Source organism: Eumetopias jubatus, unplaced genomic scaffold (assembly GCF_037043125.1).
Source record: "Eumetopias jubatus isolate StellerSeaLion01/CBP00866 unplaced genomic scaffold, mEumJub1_p1.0 scaffold_11, whole genome shotgun sequence".
NCBI lineage: Eukaryota > Metazoa > Chordata > Mammalia > Carnivora > Otariidae > Eumetopias > Eumetopias jubatus.
The window spans coordinates 37,015,526-37,038,392 of record NW_028274817.1 but is presented as its reverse complement, the minus strand read 5'-3'; the positions used below and the strand labels follow the sequence as shown (position 1 = coordinate 37,038,392).

Here is a 22,867-nt window from a genome sequence, read left to right as displayed (position 1 = left end):
TTAATTTTGTCTGTAAAGACTTCTATTTCCCAGGTATTTTTTCTCTAGGGGAACACAGTCATGGTTTTAATATAAGCTAATCAAAAATAATTCAAAGTAACTTTAAAATTAACTCACAGTTATAATAAATGTATTGTGTCCAAGTGAGAGATGGTCTCTCTCCTGTCATGTTATATATTTATTAATAATAAAGTAATACAAACTGCAGGCTGCCAACCGTGATTATAAATTTAAAAAAAAAAATCTGTGACCAGCATAATACTTCCCCTAGTAACAACTTTGTGTAACAGGGAGAATTTTGCAACCATACCTTTTATTTATTTATTTATTTTTGCCACATGACCCACCCTCCACATTTGCTAGAGGAGGAGCCAGTCCAACAGGTTAGTTCTTTGCTAATGTTGTTTCCCAGTACTTTATACTGTTAAAAATTATGCAACAATGTAGTCTTAAGCCATTTCTTACAAAATGGCCAAATAAGTCACTACAATTCAGCCACATGGCCACCATGTAAAACTGCATTTTTTTTTTAAAAAGCTCACTCTGCTCTTCAGTATTAAATATACCTTTATAAGTGAGACTAATAAAAGAACTCAAAGACTGATAAATCTGTTGAAGATTGAAACCCTGTAGCCATTCAGTCAACTCTCAAATATTAGCACTAGTAAAAAGAAGAGCACAGATATTCCAAAGACTGGGGAGAATTCAAAATGGTTTTTTTTTTTTTTGTTATTATTATTCTTAGCATTTCATTATGGCTGTACCTGACATTTTAGGAATTAAAGAATTCTTCACTAAAGGAGGAAGCCATGTGACACTCAATACAAGAAGCCATGGAAAAGTACTCCTTGAGTTAATGTCTCCATACTAGGGATGAGGAATACTTTCCATTCTGTTCTCTTCACGTTCATTTGTTTCCCTGGCCCATGCATGCTTCACTAAGGTGAGTAAGGGAGGGGCATCAGGGAATTAAGTATTTCTGCTTTGAAGTGTATTTTGGGACAGCCAAGGCCCAGCTAGGCCAGTCGAAGAGGAGTCTCTGAAGTGTCAAAGACACTCCAAAGAATCTTGTAAACTCCTGAACAAAACTAGACATATGTTTCTGCCAATGCATTTGGCGACTCCTACTCTTTGCCTTGGTACTCTTCTCTTACATATCTAGAAGGGCTGTAAACCGAGTGCCATAAATGTTTATATTTATAGGGTGTGTGTGTGTATGTGTGCATGCACAAGTGTGTGCATGTGTGTGGGAGGAGGGGGGAGAGAGAGAGGAAACAGACTCTCTGTGGACAAATAAATCAACTATAGAAGCGTGAATACTACTGCCCTCACGATGGCACCACAGTCTATTTCCCCAAGGAAACACTAACCTCACTGATACCTTACCTCTTTTATCAATCATGGGGTAGCGTGCTAAGTAGCTGAATTCAGAGACGGCTAATTCAGGCTTGCTGATGAAAATCTCTGGCCATGTTTAAGATTTTTCTCATGCAGGCTAATAAGTAGACTTTAGCACCAAGCTACACAAGAACATTAAGTCTTGAATTTCTTTACACTTGGAATTCAAAAATAGTTATTAGCACATAAGAACTACTAGATCTTCTGTTTCAAGTTTATAACCTATTATAATTAAAGCAATTCTCAGAAGACCAGAAATACAAGAGAGGCAGCATTGTATCCAGGGTTTTGGTCTTGGTTCAGGAGCCTGCTGAACTGTAAGATCTGGAACAAATTAAATAACCCCTTGTCTGTTTCATCTGTAAAATGAGAAAACTGGATTCTTATCTTAAGATAGCACAGGCCCGTAAAGTTTTAAAAGCAAAGAAGGATGGTGAGGGGAATGACACAGCTGCCTTGGGGGGTGGGGGACAGGTATGGGCATTTAAAAAAAAAAAACAATAAACCAAAAACCCTACCACTTGCTATCACCACCATTTCCTAAAATACAGAATGTATTTAATGCCCCCAAATTAGATGGACAGATCTTATAATAACAAGCAATCATTTAAATGGGAAGAGTTTAATCTTAAAAAATGCATGGCCTGTTGTCCTTACTTTCCTCACTTCACCCTGGACCACTAAAAACTCCTCACTGACCAGCATTGGTCTAAACATCAATGTTTGGGAAACACTGGACTGGGTAATTTTCAAGGTCCAAGACTCAAACACTAGGACTCTAATTTTAAGTGTGCTATTGTGTTTCTTTTATTCCATGCTATAGTCTAGAGTAGATGCTTCGGTGAGAGACAAGGCTAATACCTAAAATTCTGCAAATCAGAAATATATTTAAATCAGTTTTGCGAACCAGTTAACTAGAACAAGCTTCAATTTATTAGGGAGAGTATCCACTACTACAGACTTCATGTCATCAAGAATAATAAACCTCCTTACAGATTAGAAAATTGAGGCAAAAGGAAGCAAAATAGCTTGCCAAAGACTCTCAGCCTGTAAGCCTCAACAGTCAGAACTGCAACTCCAATCTGTGACTCCATTTTTCGGTAACTGCTTAAGGAAAAATATTTTACTTAGATTTCAACTATCACTTCCCCTTTTAGAAATGAGTGGTGATGGTTTAAATTTTAGAAGCTGTACAGGGTAAAAAGTTTTCCCATTTTACTTTTCCAAATATTGCCCTTTTAACACAAACATGGAGATCGGCAGGGTTTTTCCACTACAAAAAGAGTCAAGATGCCTGTTAGTATGTTTAAAACTTAATTTCCTCCAAAAGCTGATAAAATTACAAATTTAGAATTTTCGAAGAATACTTACAGATTTCCTTTTTCTCTTAAGAAGAACACGTATATCTTTTGTGATTTCAATCTGTAATAAAAGACAACATTTATGGGTACAGTAACATAAGAAAAAAACCCTTTTAAAAACACTCAAGTGTTGTTTCACATCACCTGTGCACCTTAGTTCATGATGAGCCAGGTACCAAAGGGAAAACAAGAAATGATTAGAGATGATCGTCTGGCTAAAAGTAGTGTAGGGTTGCAGAAAAGTAACTGAGCCTAAGAAACAGTAGTCAAAACTCTGTGGGAAAATAGCAAGATGAAAAAATGGGCAGAGAAACTAAATTTACACTTGGAGAAATAGTCATTTCTCCAAAGAGGACATCCAGATGGCCAACAGGCACATGAAAAGGTACTGAACATCACTCATCATCAGGAAAATGCAAATCAAAACCACAATGAGACATCACCTCACACTTGTTAGGATGGCTATCATCAAAAAGACCAGGGATAACAAGTGTTGGCGAGTTTGTGGAGAAAAGGGAAGCTCTGTGCAGCGTTGGTGGGAATGTAAATTGGTATAGTCACTCTGGAAAACAGTATGGAGGTTGGGTAAAAAATTAAAAATACAATGATCACATGATCCAACAATCTTACTTCTGGATGTACAGCCAAAGGAAATGAAAACAGGATATCAAAAAGAGATCTGCACTCCCATGTTTACTGCACCATTATTCACAATAGCCAAGATATGGAAACAACTTAAGTGTCCACCAATGGATGAATGGATGAAGCAAATATGGTATGTACATCATACAATGGAATATACTCATAGTCATGAGAAAGAAGGAAAGCCTGCCATTTGCAACAACATGGATGGACCTCGAGGGTATGCTTTGTGAGATGAGCCAGGCAGAGAAAGACAAATGTTGCATGATGTCGCTCATTTGTAGAATCTAAAAAAGCCAAACTCATAAGAACAGAGTAGAATGGTGGTTATCAGGGCCTGGAGGGGAGACCAGGGGGGACGTTGTTAAAGGATACAAACTTGCAACTAGAAGATGAGTAAGTTCTGGAGATCTGATGCACAGCACAGTGATCACAGTCAACAATGCTGTGTCATATACTTCAGAACTGCTAAGAAATTAGATCTTAAATGTGCTCACCACAGAAAATGATAATTATGTGATGCAACAGAGGTGTTAGCTAAAGCTAAGGTGGTAATCGTAACAATATATAAATGTATCAAATCAACATGTTGTGCACCTTGCACAATATTATACATCAATTATATCTCAATAAAAAATTTTAAAGTAAAATGAAAAGAAAATGGCAAGAAGCAAGAGTCATGCTGTTAATAGTTTTATTTGTACTTCTTATCCCCCCCCACCCCCCATCAGGACAGGAGTCAAGTTCAGGGATAAAGTCTGACCACGGGAAACTAGCCAATCTACCCAGATATCCCCACCTCAAGTGCCTGCAGGCGCCTACCGATTTTCCCATCAAAATCCAAAATCAATAATTTCCTTTAAACAGTGAAAGATTCTTTCCAAATCAAAATACTGCACTGCTCTAGTCAAAAACCTAGAGATATTTTCATCCTCCTTCAATGAATATACAGATCAGTTTTATGATGCTCTTGAAGATATATATACGCTATGAAGGTTTACGGTCAGTTTACAGCTGAGGATTAACCTATTTTGTACAGTGCAGGAGAAAATGACTTATCATCTGAATACTCAGAATAGTAAAATAAGGCCCTTCCGTAATTTGACATCACTTACTTACATTCCAGCACTGCGGGGGTGTCCTGGGCACGATTAAGATTTTGAAGAAGAAATGAAGTCTTAGCTCCATGCTGTAGTACTCAGTAGTACTTGCATGGGACTATGAGAAAAACCCTTCAAACACTTTTTTAAAAAAAAATCTAGACAGTCCAATGGAAGTCGCAAACATCCATATGAATAATGACCACACTAACTACTTGGTAAATAAAACAGTTCATTTTCTCTTTTGCTACCCACAGAACAATGAAGGAGAGAATGATTTATACCCAGACCTATCACTAACAGAGCATGCCTTTTGTTTTGTTTCATGGAACTACTTCTCCACTTCAAGTGAATATCCACAATCTACTTTTGGGGAGGGTGCGCTGGGGACAGTATCAGCACATGTGTGAACACATGGTTAAGACTACTTATAAACAGAAGGCATGCTACTTAACATTTTGTTTTTCTCCCAGAGGGATAACATTTGATATTAACATAAGGAAAGTAAATCTCTGCATATACATACTCAAATAAAGTCCAAAGAGCTCAAAAAGAGAAGGTTGGGGAAGAAAAACTTCATATTTCTAAGTACAAATGGATAGATTTCCCCCCACAGATTAACTCAGGTAACTGATAAATGACAAAGACCAACTTTCTACAAAATCATTTAAAGACCTATGGGTGGCTGGGGGGGGGGGAATACAAAACTATCCACTAGCTTGCTTAATTTGGAAAATAATTTCATCCATAAATATTTGCAAAGGATAGTTTACACTTGGTCCTTGGTACTACAGAGGGAGAAGATGGAGAGGAGAATCAAGTGTCAGAGAATTCTCTCAGCTGAATGAGAGCCCCAGCTTCAACCTTCTACTCATTTCCAGTCTCACAGTCCTCCATCAATCAGGCAAGGCAAAGCAACTCTAGGAGGTTCTTTTTTTTTAAGATTTATTTATTTATTTGAGAGAGAGAGAGAGAGAATGAGAGATAGAGAGCACGAGAGGGAAGAGGGTCAGAGGGAGAAGCAGACTCCCTGCTGAGCAGAGAACCTGATGCGGGACTCGATCCCGGGACTCCAGGATCATGACCTGAGCCGAAGGCAGTCGCCCAACCAACTGAGCCACCCAGGCGCCCTAGGAGGTTATTTAGGAGGTTCTTAAATACAAGAGACAGACATGATTTTTTTTCAGCACCTGTACCTTTAATGGACATTTCTTTCAACGTTTAAAAAACAAAACAAAACAAAAAAAGCAACTGCTGCCCAGCAGATAGAAGAGAACTAAATCACATTTCCTAATCTAATTTTTTTCTATACAATGGAAAAACTGACCTTGAACTTAACCTCTCCCCTACCCTCCCCCCCCAAAAAAAGCACCCTGCTCTTAAAGTCATTCTATTAAAATAAATTGAAGAAACAATTTCATATAAAAGAACTAAGCAGATGATCACCGCACAGCTTCCATTTACAAATGACTGGGACTAGGGATGATCTGGCTGAAATGAGAATGCAAATTTGGGACACACTTTTCACTTTCACATGTATATGCAAGTTTTTGTTAGCACAAGAAAGTTGGAAATCCTTCGCAAGGCAAATTTTTAACAGACTGAAGCATATAATATAGTTTGTTTCTACTTAATGATCACCTGGTGGCATGAAAAAAAGAGAATACAGCATCCAGAGTTTATCGTCTTTCAATTAGGAAATGAGGCGGCCCTGAGAAAGCCTTACTCATTGAATACCATGAAGCAAAACAGTGTCCAGGCAGCTAACAGGACGGTGATTAAGGAAAAAGCAACCACAAATACGAAGCAGGGCTGTTCAACTTCAGACAACCCTCATATTTTCAGACAGACTTCAAAACAAACCATTAATGTGTTTAGTTTTTGCCCTCTTGCAAATAAGTTAGTCTGCTAACCAATGTTTTGAAAACATTCTTCTAAAGTAAAGTCAATACTCAACTTGTGATAACATCTGTTGGAAATGTTTAAAGCACGATCAATCTTCCTCCTGTAATTAATGTCTCAAGGACCAAGCTTAGTACGTTTAAAAGAGAATGTTTCAAAAAGAGTGGGAAATATTCACAAAGTCCTGAGCATTTAGTGTGCAAATCTAAAAGTAAATTCTGGTGAGTCCCTCATAGAACGATCTCCTCAGCAATGGTCTTTTATAGGTCTTGCTTCAGATAGATGCATGTAGGTCACGTGTTTGCTAATGGATAAAAACTACCATAACTATAATACAGTTCAAAGGTTAGAAATGTTGAAATCAAGAAACAACACAGGTACAAAACAGTATGTATGACTCCATTATATACATATATATTTGGGTGGGTACATTCATAGAAAAATTAGCAAGATATGCACCAAATATTAATGCTAGCTGTTGCTGTGTGGTAGGATTACAGGTGAATTTTATGTTTTAGTACTTTTTGTTCTGTTTTAATGTCTTATATACTTTAGTATTCTTTCTGCTGATTTCAATAGCTCCCAAAATTTCCATAAATATTGTTTATTTTAAAATGATTTTTAAAAAGTCATAAAGAAGAAGAAAATTACATTTAAAACAGGCCTACATGACTATCATAAGCCAATCAAACTACTAGAGGGTACTGCTCAGAATCTAAGCTATAGTAGAATCTTTTCTTTTCCCCTTAAGAATATATAAAGTATGAGTGGTTCAGGAGTCTTAAATGTTTCATAGGCTTGTAGGTCACTTGATTCATAAACATTAAAATGTATTAAACAAATATTATAACCTAAATAATAAAACTAATCAAAATCTATCATGTAATAGTGTAAAAAGTATGGAGATGATTCTAGGCTGTCAGAGACTAGAAGGCTGATTCATGGAAAAGTTAGGTAACCTAAAACAAAATGTGTTTTAAAAATATTCATGGTATCTCAATAAAGTGTTTAAAAAACAAACACAAACATTACAAAATATAAAATACAAAGTGAAAGTGTCTTTTTTATTCAATCCTCCAGAAATAACAGCTTTTAATAGTATGGTAAGTGCCCTTGGAGATGTTTTTGTAAGCAGAGTCCAATACACATGTGCACGCATGCACGCACGCACACACACAATTTTTAAGCAAAAACTGAATCATACTATCTATACAGGTTTGCAACTTTTTAAAAAAAAATATGACTCTCTTACATGTCTTTCCATGCCAGAATACACAGATCTACCTAATACTCTTAAACAGTTAGGGGCGCCTGGATGGCTCAGTGGATTAAGCGGTTAAGCATCTGCCTTCGGCTCAGGTCATGATCCAGGGGTCCTGGGACTGAGACTGGCATTGGGATCTCTGCTCAGTGGGGAGTCAGTTGCTCCCTCTGCCCTTCCCCTCTGCCCCTCCTCTCTGGGGGTGCTCTCTCTCTGGCTTTCTCAAATAAATAAATAAAATCTTTAAAAAAATACTCTTAAACAGTTATATGGTATTCCAGCAATGAATATCCTTAACAATATATTTATGCCAGTGTGTCTATAGGATATATTTCTAGTTGAAGTGCTGGGTCAAAAGGGTATGTGACCATTTTAGGTTTTAGTCTATTAAAATTGCCCTCCAGGTCTAGAAGCAAAGATACTCAGTAGCAGTCAGTGATCATATCCAGCACCCAGATCTTGGGTTTCCAATTACCGTTCCCCAGTAAAAGGAACCAGGGCCCTTTAGAGAAGTAGTTGATTCCAGAGCCAGCGCAGGAAAAATGCCAGCTGAGCCTGGTATCTTCTGGTGCCAGAAAGTAAGGAAGTGTTAAAAAAAAAAAAAAAAAGATGGGGATATGCCAAAGGGACAAAGGGGCCAACCCAAAAGAGCTCCCAATGGTCAAAGCTGGAACAATTTGACCAACAATGTAAGTGATAGTATTAGATCATATCCAAAAGAATAAAAGAAATATCCATGAGTCCATACTAATACAAATAAATGATTGACCAAATAAATAAGTACAGGAGGGAGAAGGGACAAAACTTCCTTATACAAAAATTCTAATTAATAAATGTGGAAGGAATAAAGGAAATAGAAAATCTCCATTGGAACACTACAGTAAGGGCACCTGGGTGGCTCAGTTGGTTAAGCGTCTGCCTTCGGCTCAGGTCATGATCCCAGGGTCCTGGGACAGAGCCCCACATCAGGCTCCCTGCTCAGCAGGGAGTCTGCTTCTCCTTCTCCCTCTGCCCCTCCTCCCTGCTCATTCTCTCTTTCTCAAATAAATAAATAAAATCTTAAAAATAAAAAAAAGAACACTACAGCAATAATTGGCTGCAGGCAAAATCCACTGGTGGATGCTAACACTGGTGAGCGAAAGTTTAAAGTTGAAATTGGATATATGCATGGTCTCAAAGTATCACCTCCAAAAATGTATTTAAAAAATACAATATAATAAAGTATTTTTAATACCTATTAATTCCAAGAGAAAAATGACAACTTTACTGTCAAGAAACACAGTTGAGATCACCTTAATCAGGTGATCAAGGTTACCCTCACCAATAACAGGGCACATCAACATCACATACTCCCGACAGGACACACTGAGAAGGACACAACATAGCTTCTGTGGTGTTCTTGCCCAAATTACATCATCTCAAGCTACCAAGAAAGAACATTAGGCAAACCCAAATTAGGGGCATACTAGGCAAACCCAAATTAGGGGCATTCTATAAAGTACCGAGTATTCTTCAAAGTTGTTAAGGTCATGAAAGACAAAGACTGAGGAATTTTCATGGAAGAGACTAAGGAGGGGTAGAGAGTCTTGTGCTACACAAAATCAGTCAGTCAGACAAAGACAAATAGTGTAGGATTTCACTCATATGTGGAATTTCAGACACAAAACAAACAAGCAAAGGGAGAGAAACAGAGAGACCAACCAAGAAACAGACTTTTAACTCCAGAGAACTGATGGTTACCAGAGGGGAAGTGGGTGGGGCGTTGGGTGAAATAGGTGATGGGGATTAAGGAGGGCACTTGTGATGAGCACCAGGTGATGAATGGAAGTGTTCAATTACTATATTGTACACCTGAAACTAATATAACACTGTATGTTAACTGGAATTAAAATAAAAAATTAAAGTATAAAAAAAGAGACTAAAGAGACATGATAACTAAATGTAATGTGAGAGCCTAGATTAGATCCTGGAACAGAAAAAAGATGTTAATAGAAACACTGATTAAATTTGAATAGTTTAGTTAATAGTATTATACCAATAATAATTTCTCAGTTTTAATTAATTGTACTATAACTATGTAAAATGTTAACACTAGGAGGAGGTAGGGGAAGGGTCCATGGATATGATGTACTATTCTTGCAACACTTTTGTAAAAGTCTAAAATTTATTCACATCCTCCCCAAATTTTAATGCCCTCTAAAAGAGAATATACCATTTCACATTCCCACCAAAATTAATATGCCCATTTCAGGGTGCCTGGGTGGCTCAGTTGGTTGAGTAAGTGATTTCAGCTCAGGTCATGATCTCAGGGTCCTGGGGAGTCTGCTAGAGGATTATCTCACTTCCTCTCCCTCCTCCCTCCCCAAGCACTTGCGTGTGCTCTCTCCCAAATAAACAATTTTTTTAAAAAAATATGCCCATATCTCCACATCCCCTCCAACACTGAATTGAATTCTGTTCAACAGGTGCCAGAAACACTTTTTTGATAATTTTCAATGAATATATTAAAATGTTTCACTATATCTAAATTTCTTATATGAATGAATATGAATCCAGTCCTTTGCCAATATTTTCACTTCATTAATCATATTTTCTTGGTGATTCATAAGAGCCCTTTTTATATTAAGGAAATAAACCCTTTGTCTGACATACTACAAATATTGTTCCCAGTATAGCTCTTCTCTTGCTTTGGGGGCTTTGGACCAAATATTGGTTTTTATGTTTTAAGTAATAACATGTATCAGTAGTCTCCTTTGTGGCTTCTGGGTCATTCTCCCTCCTCAAGATTATAAAAACTTTTCCCTCAGATTTCCTCGAAGTGTGATTACCAAGTCAAAGATAGACTGGGGCATGGTGGGAAGGGTGGGAAAGGAAACTCTTGATACACACCTATAAAATAACTTTCCAGAAAGGCTGGACCTATTTATACTCCCATCGGCAGCATTAAATATTTTACCATAAATTTTTAATTTAATGAGAAAAACATCTCCCATACCTATATTCTACCCAAAAGAAACCATTTACCACCTTGAAAAAAAAAAAACTATGTCACACTGACATCCTCTGAAATTCTCCTGTGTCAAAGGCTTTATTCATGTCCTTCTTTCTACCCAGAATTCTGCTCAAAAGCCACCTTTTCTGGGATATCTTCACTGATACCTTGAGCTAACATTTCTTGCCTTCTTTTGAACTTTCATAGCTCTTCACTAACAGCTTGAAACCTGTATTACATTACCCAAATGGGTATCATCTCTTTGCCTTCCACTCAGGTGACAAGAAGGGATTTGGAAGGGAGGGCATTTCAGAAGTTAATTGTATTATTTATGAATTTATCTTAATCACTTATCTAAACAGTAAGTTCATTCAGGAAAAGGACTACATCCTATTATCTCTGTATCGCACTTTGGCTTAGAAATAGCATCAAATATTTGTTGGAATGGATAAGAGAAAAAAATCTAACACTTGTCAGAGAATACAGCTGGTTGAAGTCATTTTTTCCTTCACAATATCAGCCTTTGCTTTATCTGTGACTATTTATTTATTGATAAATAAATTGAACTATAGTTGACAGTGTTATATGAGTTTTAGGTGTGCAACATAGTAGTTTGACAATTCTATACTGTTTTTAAGCTAGAATTTCTGTTTACATAATTGTCTTCAGATATTTGAGGGAAATACTTATAACAAAAAACTACCATTATATTTTAGAATGATGATAATCAATGTTAGCCAAACAGAAAGTCCTTTGTTCTACTCATAACTCAAAAATTATTCTTTTTTTTAAAGGTTTTATTTATTTATTTGACAGAGACACAGTGAGAGAGGGAACACAAGCAGGGGGAATGGGAGAGGGAGAAGCAGGCCTCCCACCGAGCAGGGAGTCTGACATGGGGCTCGATCCCAGGACCCTGGGATCATGACCTGAGCCGAAGGCAGACGCTTAATGACTGAGCCATCCAGGCGCCCCTCAAAAATTATTCTTGTTAGTAGTGGAAGAACATATCACTTGCATATCCATGACAACAATGGATATTTCTTCGCATAGTTAAATGTGCAGTATTCTGGGGTAGTTTCTTTGTTTTGCTTTCTGTTTTGAAGCAATGCTTACGTATGCTATGCTACACCCATTGTCTTTACCCAAGCTTGACGACAGAGTCTAGTTTCAATGCCAACAGAAATACTCCCAACTCTAGAATTATGTTACCACCCATTTTGTTATATAAACTCTCCCCCTATAATTAGTATCTTTACACACACACACACGCACACATTTAGTTTTACCATCAGTATGGTAAATTATACATGTATACATATTATATACACATATATATGTAAATTGTGTATATAAAAATAACAAGTACCTAACCTACAATGTAAGTACTAGGCTTCACTTGGGACAGGAAAATAAACTAGATGTATATAAATTCCACTCCTTACTTATAAAGTCATACACTTTCATTTTTTTTAAAGATTTATTTGTTTATTTGAGAGAGAGAGAGACAGCGAGAGAGGGAACACAAGCAGGGGGAGTGGGAGAGGGAGAAGCAGGCTTCCCACTGAGCAGGGAGCCCGATGTGGGGCTCGATCCCAGGACCCTGAGCCGAAGGCAGATGCTTAATGACTGAGCCACCCAGGTGCCCCTAAAGTTGTACACTTTCAGAGCCAAAATAGGCTTTAAGACAGGAGTAGTGAACTAGTCTCTAAAAATAAATTCTTCTCTCTCTCTCCCCTCCCAATGACCATAGGAGCTAAAATAGGGTCTACTTTCCAGAACATTAGGAAAATATCTGCTTCCCTATACAGAATTAAAAATTTCTTTGTAATCAGTATTGATTAGTTTTACTCTTAAGATGAATATGAGAATATCAGAAAACAGGGGCGCCTGGCTGGCTCAGTCAGAAGAGCCTGCAACTCTTGATCTCAGAGTTGTGAGTTCAAGCTCCACACTTGGTGTAGAGATTACTAAAAAACAAATCTTTAAAACAAAGAATATTAGAAAACAGCAAAAAAGTGCACTGTCCTATCCTTTCTCATACCTAGAATTAAATTAACAACAGCATCAAGAGGGAAAATTCTCTTTAAAAGTTCTTGATCTGTCAATCACATTTAAATAAGAATTTTTTTAAGTCACAAACATCAATAAATCCCACTTGTAAGGCCTGCCTAAGGTATAGCTTTGCCATTATGAAACACCCACTGGGAGGAAGAAAGTTTTAATAGATGAAAATTGCTGTCACACTGGTAATTCTTGACTTGGGACCAACAATCTTACGACACCGATTCTTAAACATTTTGGCCAAATAGGTTGCATCATATCAAACACTGGACTTACCAAATGTCTTCCTTCCAAGTTTACTCAAGATGTGTATTGATACATGGATGATTCTGAATTTATAAGGCTTTCATTCAAATACCAAGGACCTGAAGAATACTTGAACAGAGTGCTTGTTACCTTAAGAAAGTACGGGGGTGCCTGGCTGGCTCAGTCGTTGAGCAGCTGCTTTTGGCTCGGGTCTTGATCCCGGGGTCCTGAGATCGAGCCCTGCATCAGGCTCCCTACTCGGCGGGAGGCCTGCTTCTCCCTCTCCCACTGCCCCTGCTTGTGTTCCTGCTATCACTCTCTCTCTCTCTCTGTCAAATAAATAAATAAAATCTTAAAAAAAAAAAAAAAGTACGCCTGTGTGACAACCAAAACTTTCCAAAATCTGCATGTTTTTTGCCAGAGGTCACATTTTGTTTTTAAAGACAACAAAAGCATGAGTCTTAATAAATGCACAGAAAAGCCTAAGTTAGAGACAATAAGCACTCATGGAGCAATAATTTTAGGAGAAAAAAACTAGCACTTACCCCTCAAGTTGAGATTGAGAAACTGCTTGAGAAAGGAAAAATATATTTTTAGAAACACAGACTCTTGGAGCTAAAACATGGCCTGTTTCGATGGTTCTCGGGAGTATCCAGGGCCACCAGTTTCTTGCAGTACTGCTGTTAATATTACATTCCCACCTTCATTTACCAGGAATAATTTTTATTTTACTAGAACAGCAATGCGTGGAAGTTCCATCAAAAGGAGTGCCAATTAAGAATCAAGAAATTACTCAGTGCTGCCAAATATACACAAAAAGGCACTTTATAAACTGTTGACTGAAGTGTAAACTGGTACAAAACTCATAGGAAGCAATTTGGCGATATGCATCAAGAGTTCTTATGTCATACCTCCCCACCTAATAATTTCATTTTCTACTTCTAGGAATATCCTAAGGAACTAATCAGAAATGAACGCACACACAAAAATATAGATAAGAGTCATCATTGTTATAAAGAGAACAGAAAACCTAGAACAAATTTCAAATGCCCAAATGGAGATTGATGAAATAATGATGCATCCATATGATCAAATGCTACACAGTCATCAAACGCAGCAGTGCCAAAGAATATTCAAGGATATGAGAAAATGTTCAAGATATGCAGAGCTTAATTGGCTTGAGAGGTAACTTAAAGAACAATAGCAACTTCCTCAGATATATGCAGGCAGACTACTGGCTGAAATGTTAACCCCTAGGCTGGAGAATTATTGGTGATTTTTAGTTTTATCCTTATATTTTTCCTACACTTCCTGAAACTGCTACAGTGACCATATTAGTTTCATCATTTAATAAATAAGTAGGGAAAATAGCATCAGTCTTTCAGTTCATACTAGTGTCTGTGTTTGTGTGTGTGTGGATAAGTGACAATGAATATGGCCCCTAAGGCACACTAAGAAATAAGACGCTACTCAAGTGATAAAGGGACACTGTAAAAGGAGCCAAAAGTTGACTTCAACTGTACTACACAAAGATTAGACACTTCCGTTTCTAAACTAGTCTCAAAGTAAAAGAAACTTTTTTCATGCAATATAATCTATGAAGCGGGGCGCCTGGGTGGCTCAGTCAGTGAAGCGTCTGCCTTCGGCTCAGGTCATGATCCCGGGGTCCTGGGATCGAGCCCCGCATCGGGCTCCCTGCTCGGCAGGGCACCTGCTTCTCCCTCTTCCATGCTGCTCCCCGTGCCTGTGCTTTCTCTCTCTCTCTCTCTCTCTCTCAAATAAATAAAATCTTTAAAATTAATCCATGAAGCAAAATATAACAAAGTTTCTTTTTTCTTGCTATAAATACAGTGTTAAAGGTTTCCTAAAGCTAGCTGTCCTTGTGGTTCCCTATGCCAAAATGTGACTAAGAAAAATTGACTACCTCTGGCAAGTGAATAGAGGATATCAAAAAGCCAGACAATCGTGAAGGGTTCCACACGGATTGAAATACAAATAATTTCTTTAAAGCCCAGAATTCCGCTCACTTATCCTACTACAACAAACAGGAACTCAAGTGTCAGATGGTATCTGCGTAAGATTTAATAGGCACCTCAGACTCGCCAACTCTTCTGCCCAAGGAAAAGGTTTTTCATCTGACCAGAATCAGCACCCTAGGGGGAATCAAGGCCTTCCCTCAGAGAAAGTATCACAAGCAAAAGGCACCTAATGGGTATCATCTCTTTGCCTTCCACTCGGGTGGTAAGAAGGATTTTGAAGGGAGGGCATTTCAGAGGTTAATTCTCCATCAATATCCACTTGTTTACAACCTCAACTCTGGGACCAACTACTCTGAACTTCGGAGTGTATCACCTTACCTAAGACTATCTTGCTTCAGACATTCCATATCATTAAGTAATCTTACTTCCTGTAAGGCCCCAGACAGCTATGAGTGTGTCCTGTAATAACCTCAAAAGGGCCTAGCAGCACAGAGTTCACAACACTAAAAATTATCCAAAGAATACAGCTGATTGAGGGGTGCCTGGGTGGCTCAGTCATTCAGCGTCTGCCTTCAGCTCAGGTCATGATCCCGGGGTCCTGGGATCAAGCCCCACATCGGGCTCCCTGCTCAGCAGGAAGCCTGCTTCTCCCTCTCCCACTCCCCCTGCTTGTGTTCCCTCTCTCGCTGTGTCTCTCTCTGTCAAATAAATAAAGTCTTAAAAAAAAAAAGAATACAGCTCATTGATATACATACTATTCTTGAAAATTAATGTTTTTACTCCAAAGTCAAGGGAAATTGATCTGTGGCTGCTGGTTAATTCAACTGGGTTGACCAGTGCCTCTGAAGCTAAGCTCACAAATTTGTACGAACTGGTTTAAAATGATGATGATCACACTTGCCCGTTTGCCAAAGACTGTCCCCAGGTTTACCTGTTGGCCCAGTGTAATTATTGTCAGAGTCCCCACCCCCCCCTTTTTTTGGCAAAACATCCCTAGTGATGACTCTAGTGATAACCCTAACTCTGTCCCACAAAAGAAAAAGGCAAGAACATATGGCTACATCAGCAAAGCCAACCTTCACTCCCAGAGAAAAATACTTAACTCTCGACTGAATCCACTGTCATATGCAAATGGGTAAGTAAATGAAAGTACCAGCTTTGTGCTATTAAACATACAAACACATACACACACACAGTTCTTTATTCCAAGTGTTTCAACAATGCAAAATTATGACAACCTTAGTTTACATACAACTGAATCTTTATAATCCAACTTCCAAAATCTAGACTAAAACCTTAACTGAGGGGCATCTGGATGGCTCAGTAGTTTAAACGTCAGACTCTTGGTTTCAGCTCAGGTCATGATGCTATGGGTCCTGACATGGAGCCCAGCGGGGAGTCCGCTTAAAGATTCTTTCCTTCTACCCCTTCCCCTACTCGAGCAACTCTCTCTCTAAAATAAATAAATAAAACCTTTAAAAAAAACTTAATGGATAAATTCAAACTGAAGTCAATTCCTCAACTTATAAAACACATACGTGAGGGCGCCTGGGTGGCTCAGTTGGTTAGGCGACTGCCTTCGGCTCAGGTCATGATCCTGGAGTCCCCGGATCGAGTCCCGCATCGGGCTCCCTGCTTGGCGGGGAGTCTGCTTCTCCCTCTGACCCTCTTCCCTCTCGTGCTCTCTCTCTCTCATTCTCTCTCTCTCAAATAAATAAATAAAATCTTTTAAAAAAAATAAAACACATACATGTATTTTAAGTACATAAAAGGATAAATCAGATCCACTGTAAGAAAATATCTCCATTTATAGGTCCTTAATTTATACAACTTTTTAAAGACTGTCATCCTATTTAAGAAGTTGTGTTTACCCGGGGCGCCTAGGTGGCTCAGTTGGTTAAGCGACCGACTCTTGATTTCAGCTCAGGTCATGATCTCAGGGTCATGAGATTGAGCCCAGCATCAGGCTCCATGCTCAGTGTGGAGTCTGCCTGAGATTCTCTTCTCCCTCTTCTTCTGCCCCTCCCCCCCACTTGCATGCACATGCACTCTCTAAATAAATAATTTTTTTTAAAGAAGTTGTATTTACCCTTTAACTAACTTAAAGGTCAGAGAGAAAGATATTGCCAAATTAACTTTAGCAATCAGGCAAAAATTCTAGCCTTGCAGGGAATACATATTACTCATTTTTTTACCAAAAAAAAAAAAAAATACAACTAACTGTAACTTCCCATCTATGATTTTCTGGAAAATATGGGTTAGCAACCTTAGAGTTGCATATCAAATGAAGTATTTGATTTCCAATCAATGATGTAAGACCAAAGCAAACTGGAGAGTTTCTGGGCTACCCCAGATGCTGTAAGCTTAAGGAATTTTCCCCCACATTATAAGCTCCAGCTCTCGGAATAGTCCATGTCTAGTAGAGCCTAACATTCAGTTTACTAAGAAAAACTGTATTTAACTTGGCCAGTTCGAAGAAAAGACCACAGATTAACAGGATAAGGTCCTACGCTTCATCGAAGGCTAAAGAAATAGACAATGAAGCTCCAATATAATACAGTGCCCTGCTGAGAGGCAGTCTACCATGGTAGTTAGGAGCCAAAACGCTGGGGCCAGATGGCCTGGGTCTAGCTCTTGGCTGTGCCCCTTACTAGCATTGGGTGACCTCAGGCAAGTTATTTAACCTCTTTACTTCATTTGCCACAACTCTAAAATGGAGGGAATACTATATTACTCCCTCTTGAGAGGACTTTTGTGAGGCTTAAATCAAGCTGATCTCAGGGCTCTAGCCATTATAAACTTTTTAGTTTCTCAAAAGCACCAAGCTTAATCTCTCACCTAGAGTCTAGCACATGCTTTTCCTTCTGCCAAGAACATTCTCTTCTCCCTTTCCCTGGCTTCCTTTACGTCTTAGTTAAAAGGGCACTTCTAAAGAGCCTTCCTTGACCTCCCCACATTATGTCAGGTGCCTCTGCTTTTTGCTCTGTGGGCACCCATATACCGCGGCACTTAAACTCGTTCAAGTTGCTGTTCCCTTGCTGGGCTGGTAAGCTCCTTACAGGCAGAGGCCACGTCTGTCTTGATTCTCAGTATAATCCCCAGAACCGAGCACAGTACAGGGACATTGTAGGTGCTTACCCAACAGTTTTGGAATGAACATGGGATGAATTAACCAGTCATACTAAGCATGAAGGAAACCAAAAAGTGATTTCCAAGTTAAATCTTTCCCTCTGAGGTAGACGTGTACGCCTCTTCCTATCTGAGCTATATAAAAGTGCTTCCCTCTCCTATAACTAAGAAGCTTGAAATTAAACGTGACAAATGCCATGTTCTGACAGAATACAAACTCGATGCCCTTTTGGGGTAGGAATCATGACCTTCATAAGCAGAGCAAATAACAGTCTGTTCAGTGTGTTACTTATCATTTCATGTCTCATGTTCTAAAGCCTTTATTTAAATAAGGATTATCACAGCAAAATTACATGGCTAGTGTATCTCCCTGAATATTATCAGCTGGGCTAAATGAAAGCCACAAGTGCCCTGGCATAGGTGGAGGGAAGGAAAGGAAGGGGAGATAATGAACACGGAAGTGCATGAAAGAAAGGGGAGGGAAAAAATGAAAGTATTTGATATGCTGGATAGTGGGAGAGCAACATCAGCCGCTCCTCTATAAGGTACCACTGGGTGGCACCAGTATCCCTGGCTATCCTATACAGGTATCCATACAGGTATGGAACCAGGAGAGCGAGCCATCGGGCTATCTTGCATAAAGCTTGGGTTGAATGTTCAGAAGTCTATTTTCCTTATACAGGTGGGCAGATACAATTCACTGGAGGCAAGTTCTCTGCATATGTCACCAACACAGGCATACATCTTAAGGATCCTGTTTATCAGCGACACCTGGAAGGGGAATTTGTCAACATTTTTGCCTGACAAAATGTTGGTGTCAGCTCACCATTCCAAATGGAGAGATACTCAGTAGAGTGAGAGGCCAGGGATTCTCAGTGGAACGAGAATGGCAGGGGAAGAGATCAGAATAATTGAGAAAGCTTTTTCAAACTAGTAGGATGACCCATACAAAATTGCCAATATAGTCAAAAACCTGCTACATGCCAGCAAACAGCAATTTCAAATGGTTCAACCTAATACACAGGTATTTGGAATCACTGGCTTAATGATCCACTGTTACTGAGAAGAGTGTGTCATACTTCTCAGGTTTATGGCAGGGGGAGGGTGAGAACACATGCATAGTTTGGCCTTAGGTCATGAAGAATTAACTAAGCTCAGGAATGGAAACAATAAAATGTCTTAAGGGAAGGGAATAGATTAAACTATGTTAAAAACATCAGCCGAGGGAAGATGTACACAGAAAAAAATGCTATATTAAGTGCAAAAAAAAATTACAAAACAGTATATAAAACACATTTTTGTGACTTGTCTTTTAGGAAAATCGAAATAGTTTTTTTTTTGGTGGGGGGACAGATTTCTATTCTCTATAGAAAAAAATATGGAAGGATGTGTACTAAAAATATCAGGAGCTGGCTCTGAGTAGGGAGGATTACCCATACTTTGTCTTTTCATCTACATGTTTTCTAAAATAAACATGTGTTAACAATTTTGGATCCTGGAACAGAAGAAAAAAAAAAAGACCAGTAGAAAAACTCAAGAAATCCAAATAAATTTTATAGTTTTTAGTTAACAGTACTATGCTAATGTTACATAAACGTTAACATTAAGGGGGAGCTGGGTAAAGATGTACAGGACCTCTGAACTATCTTTACAAATTTGCTGTAAATCTAAAATTATTCCAAATGAAGCATTTGTTTTTCAAAATAAGCCATTTACTAAGATCACATTTGAAAAATCTAAAAGAAGGAATCCATTTGGTTAAGAGATCCCTATATATAATTGAGAATACATTGAAATAAAACTTCTTTGACAGGAAGTTCCTTATGCCCTGTAGCACGACAACAGAAAGGTGTAAAGGCTGTCATACAATATGGCCTCTCCTAAATATGAAAGTGATGTCACCCTATTGGGCACTGTCTCACTGAAGCAGGAAACAAATGGTTAAGTCTCTCTTTTCTTTGGTTTTATAATCATCATTACTGAAGACTTACCACCATACTAACATTTCTATTTGAGGAAAGGAATTAAAAATAAGTACAGTCAGCAACGACCCATTTCCTTTGTAATATTTTTCAAAACCTAGTTTCCCAAATCCTGGGCAGTTACAGGTGTGTGCCCATGTGTCTGTTCAAAAAAATATTCAGTGAGCACACACTATGCCTTGTCCTTGTGGAGCTTACTATTCAGTAGATAATACTGTAAGTGGACTAACACAGAGAGCAGACATATAGGTAAAATAGGAAAGGAGGGTCACCCATGAGGCAACCATTGACCCTATAATAATAGCCCAACCAGGCAAGTATATACTCTTTAAAAAGCTAATAATAATAATAGCTATCCTCTGGGATTATCCAGTTATACCTGTTACTGCTCAGGTCATAGTTGGCTTGCCTAAAATGTTCTTTTTAAAAACTTCCTTCAAATACCGGGGCAAGGAAAAGTTTGCAAAGCCAAAGTATGAAAGTGAGTTTCTGAAAAACAGTAAAGGAAAAATGCAGAGCTGGAAAACACAAACCCAGAACTAAAATGTCGTGATCAATTTCACCTGCAGACCACTAGCCAGCTACTTACAAACAGCACTGCCCTCGCGTTACACCACTACTCTGGTAAGCAGCATAAAATTTGGAATAGGCTAGTTCCACTGTGGAACATGCCCAACAGAGGTTTTATTACTTGGAAGTAATGCCTCAATATAAGGCAATTTTGCACAGGATGAGACCCACAAAAAGAACTTCAAAAACAGATTTAAAGAGAAGCACCAAGGCACTAGAAACTCCTAAGAAGAGCAGGAGTCTTTGTCCCATCTCCATGAAACACTGCTGTTTGTGGGGGAGTATGTACCATACAAAGGTCAGCCAAGAAACCTGCTACAATGTCAACAGTGTTGCTATTTCCTACTAGCAGATCTCACCCACGTACCCCTGAAGCACTGAACTTCTGCAGAGTCTGCAATGTCATTTGCCCAGAAGACACCCCATTGCAATTATTTCTGTGAACATTTAATCTAAAATATATCGTCTTTAAACTAGGTTACAATTCAGCCCTCTTTGAAGCATCTGCAACCAATGTGAGCAGCAGTAAAAGGCAAGAAGGCGCTTTGCTTTTAATAGGAATATGGGCCAATCTGCTGCTTACTCTTCCTCAAAAGCAAAACCGAGGTCAATCCAGAGGAAGGTTTGAAAGCCAAAGTCCTCTGTTACTATATATCTTCAGGTCTGATGATTATGTGACAGTGGCTTACTGGCCAGATTTTTAAAGAATAAGAAAAGGTATTATCAAAACAGTTCCAACATCTCCATCTTAGGGTTCCTAGGGCTGCTGTGCCAGTGAGTAGAAGAGGAAGGCCCCGAGGTTCTGCACCTGGTGCGAAGCCCAGGCAACATCCTGATCTTTCAGCGGCAATGGGGCAGTGCCGGGAAAAGCCAGAGGAAAAAAAAATTTTTTTTAAAGGTCTAGCAATAGCAGGATGTGGCCAAAGACCTGGCCAAGTACCAAACTCAACACAAATTCCCAATGTTTAGAAGGTCATCCCACAGAACAATTTTATGCAACTCAAATAACCATGCCACTTTGAAACATTACTGATTTCCTTACACACGGGAGGTAGAGGTCAGCAGCAGAGGTAACAAATCTAAGAAGTGATTTTGCATCCTAAACAAATTCTGAGTCACTCTACCCAATGCAAAAAGCAACTTCTTCTTGGGGCACCTGGGTGGCTCAGTCATTAAGTGTCTGCCTTCGGCTCGGGTCATGATCCCAGGGTCCTGGGATCGAGCCCCGCATCGGGCTCCCTGCTCGGCGGGAAGCCTGCTTCTCCCTCTCCCACTCCCCCTGCTTGTGTTCCCTCTCTCGCTGTGTCTCTCTCTGTCAAATAAATAAAATCTTTTTTTAAAAAAACAACTTTTTCTCATGATCTCATGACAAAATGTTGTAATATCTAGAGGAGAAGGGACGAAGGAAGCTACCACAGTGTTACATTAGCTAGGAAGGGTGCAAAATTAGAGAAATCAACTCTAGGTTGAAAAACAGTTCTTGCAACCCAAATTAGCTGCTTCAGAAAGAATTGCCTGTGTGTGGTGACAGATGGTAAGTATACACTGTGGTGATCATTTTTGCAATGTATCCAAATGTCGAATCACTATGTTGTACACCTGAAACTAAGAGAATACTGTGTGTCAACTATACTTCAGTAGAAAAGTAACAAAATAAAGGATAGATCATAATTACCTATTCAATAAAAATGAGTTGCTTGCATCTCACTGAGGTCATTAAAGTAACATGTGTTATGTAGCAATGATCCCACCTTTGAAAAAGATAAAGAGTTTTGATTCAATTTTGCAGATTTCCACTGGAGACTGTGGTATCATCAAATTAAACATGGCAGGCCTTCTCAATATATATACTCTTAGCTTAAGGAACCCCATAGGCTACAACTGGTTTTTGAAATATGTCTTCATAGCACAAACTCGAGTTGAGATTCCTGGTTTTCAAACCTTAAGATACATACACTCTGGGTATAGATCATATATTCACTGCCACTTCCTACTCCTTTGGTAATGCCCTAGTATAGCACCCACTTCCTGTTTCCTGCCTGCTGTGCCTTAAAGCAACACATCCCTTCAATCAAAGACAGGCAGGGAGATGGTGCATCTTCCTCAGTTGAGGACAATGAGAAACAAGATTGTACGCAAGCCCTTTCTCCCTATGAGGTTTAAAAACAAAACAAAACAAAACAAAACAAAACCCACCATCTTTAGGGCCAGGGGCTTTTTGAGAACAAGATCAGCTGTCTG

General features: G+C 38.8%; 1 protein-coding gene across 4 annotated transcripts in view; it reads right to left on the bottom strand.

The window, feature by feature from the left end:
* Positions 1-22,867, bottom strand: part of ACSL4 (acyl-CoA synthetase long chain family member 4) — an 80,944-nt gene that overhangs the window by 47,026 nt on the left and 11,051 nt on the right. For 3 of the 4 annotated variants that reach the window (XM_028089714.2, XM_028089715.2, XM_028089716.2), the window contains exon 2: positions 2,770-2,820. The exons of the other annotated variant lie outside the window; for it this stretch is intronic. The gene's annotated coding sequence lies outside the window, so the exon portion shown is untranslated. The remainder of the gene's footprint in view (positions 1-2,769; positions 2,821-22,867) is intronic. 4 annotated transcript variants of the gene reach the window in all.